We start from the raw sequence: 2,405 nt of genomic DNA, 5'->3' as shown, positions 1-2,405 counted from the left end.
ATTCAGAAGTGTTTGTCTTAACTTGTACAAACAATGTATATACAGAAAGGTTGATTCTCCAAACAACTTACAATTTTACTTGCCTGTTTTTGGAAAGTGTTGAATAAAAAATAACTTGTTTGTACATCCTTCAAATCTGTGAGTCTTGATGCAGGCTTAGTGTCATATATATAATGTTAAAGTAACATTCTGATTGAAAACATCAGTCATCTTTATAAAAGTTCAAATAATCTCTCTATATTTTAAATTTTATACATCAATTCCATTACACTGATACAAAAAGTTTGAACATTGAACAAAGTGGTGACATTCTTATTAATGAATACTTTGTTTACTTTGAATACACGAGCATTCATAGTGACGACGTTTGTGGATTGACTGACGAGTGTTCGTAAACTTGGGAAGGTCCATTCATGGTTTGTCAAGTTCTAGTTGGTTAAGAAATGCTAAGATCAATTTATGTAGAGTCTAACTTTTAATGGCTGTATTTATTTTAAGGGACACGTGGGCTATCTAGCAGACACTTTTTATGAGCCCGGCAGCATTTTGGGGGAGCATTGGCTCCTGGACCTCTGCTAATTTCGAGCCCTGCATACTTTCATCTATATAAACATTAACTTCTTCAGAGAATGTTAAAAGTTTATTATCTCATAATGAAACCATGCTGACTATTCAATCAAAACTTTAAACTTTACAAAGCATCTTTTATCCAACTTTTAAAAAGTATTTTCTACATCTAACAGACCTATAATTAGTGGAACAATTCTAATCACCTCCCTTGAAAATAGGAGTTACATTAGCCAACTTCCAATCTTGTGGCACCTGCCCACTCTTCAAGGACTTACAAAAAATAATAGCAAGTGGCTCACATATCAAATCCTTAACCTCTTTCAAAACCCTTGGGTAAATATTATCTGGCCTAGGTACTGTATCATTCTTTAAACTTAGCAAACTCAGAATTAACGTGATCGTCTGTTACTGTCTTGTTTCCATCTATCAGTTGTACAGAGTGAGGAACAGCGCCTAAATGGTCATTAGTAAAAACTTAAAAGGTATTAATTTAATAAGCCAGCCAGCCAAGAATCATCAGATATTAACCTTTTGGTATCATCTCTAAAAATCCCTATTCCCATCCTAACATTCTGCTTACCTTTAATGTATTATCTCTTCAACATTTGCTATTTTAATATTTGGAACCTTGTATATTAAATTTCTCTCATCAGAATTGTCCACATTTATCCAGCTTTCAGTTGTTCCCATTATATAAAAATATCACCAGTGATCTAACACTAATTCGTGTTATTTATTATAGTATTTCAATAACAACAGTAAACCTACCTTTTTACCTTGTTCCTACACTATACCTCTACATCTTATAGTTTAAAGCCAGTCTCTACCTTATTTATATATAAGCCATCCATTCCAAAATGTTTACAGATTATCAGTAAACATTACAAGACTTTACTCAAAATATTATATTCTTTAATTAAAGATTTGCTCGTTCATTTTTTCTTTTCAAATGTTGACTGTCCAACGTGCAAAGTAATTTTGATTTTAAGATTAAAAATACTTTTATGCATCAGAAAATTATCAAATTTCTAAAACTTCCTAATAACTATCAAATATTTTTTTTTTCAAAAAGCTTTACATCTTATCCGTTATTTTCTTTATTTAGATCTATATGGATCTGGTCAAATTGACCAACCTTGTAACCACCATTAAAAATTAGGAAATAAATCTAAATTACATTTTACAAATTACAACACGAAAACATAAACGTTTATTCTAAATCGCTTAAATTTCGTAACATTATACATCAACTTCTATTTATTGTTGTTATCGACCTTTCAGCCGTGTCTGACTAACAACAGTGTCACACAAGTTGCATGTGCACATCATGTTACCTTATCCAGTAGCATAAAACTGGCCTTTACAAAATAACCTGTCTTAGCTTTGTTCTAGTGGACTAGTATTTTGTAAAATACAGTCACATTTCTGTTATAAATTCGTATCTATTTTATTTCTCTTTGAACCATATCTGTAGATCTGTATTGGAAGTGTTACTGATGTTTTAACTTGTATTAACAGTGAATGTAGAATAAACCCACTGAATGTAAAGTATAGAATCATCTTTAGACTATAGATCTGTATTGGAAGTGTTACTGATGTTTTAACTTATATTAACAGTGAACGTAGAATAAACCCACTGAATCTAAAGTACAGAATCATCTTTAGACTATAGATCTGTATTGGAAGTGTTACTGATGTTTTAACTTGTATTAACAATGAACATAGAATGAACCCACTGAATCTAAAGTACAGAATCATCTTTAGACTATAGATCTGTATTGGAAGTGTTACTGATGTTTTAACTTGTATTAACAGTGAATGTAGAATGAATCCAC

General features: G+C 31.1%; 1 long non-coding RNA gene across 1 annotated transcript in view; it reads left to right on the top strand.

Moving 5' to 3' along the window:
• LOC106477435 overlaps positions 1-2,148 on the top strand; it is a 3,980-nt gene extending 1,832 nt beyond the window's left edge. Inside the window, exon 3 of the long non-coding RNA XR_001291988.2 lies at positions 2,137-2,148. This is a non-coding gene — a long non-coding RNA (uncharacterized LOC106477435). The remainder of the gene's footprint in view (positions 1-2,136) is intronic.
• Positions 2,149-2,405: the final 257 nt, after the last annotated feature.

Source organism: Limulus polyphemus, unplaced genomic scaffold (genome assembly GCF_000517525.1).
Source record: "Limulus polyphemus unplaced genomic scaffold, Limulus_polyphemus-2.1.2 Scaffold15243, whole genome shotgun sequence".
Classification (NCBI taxonomy): Eukaryota; Metazoa; Arthropoda; class Merostomata; order Xiphosura; family Limulidae; genus Limulus; species Limulus polyphemus.
This window is presented reverse-complemented; position numbering and strand designations above follow the sequence as displayed.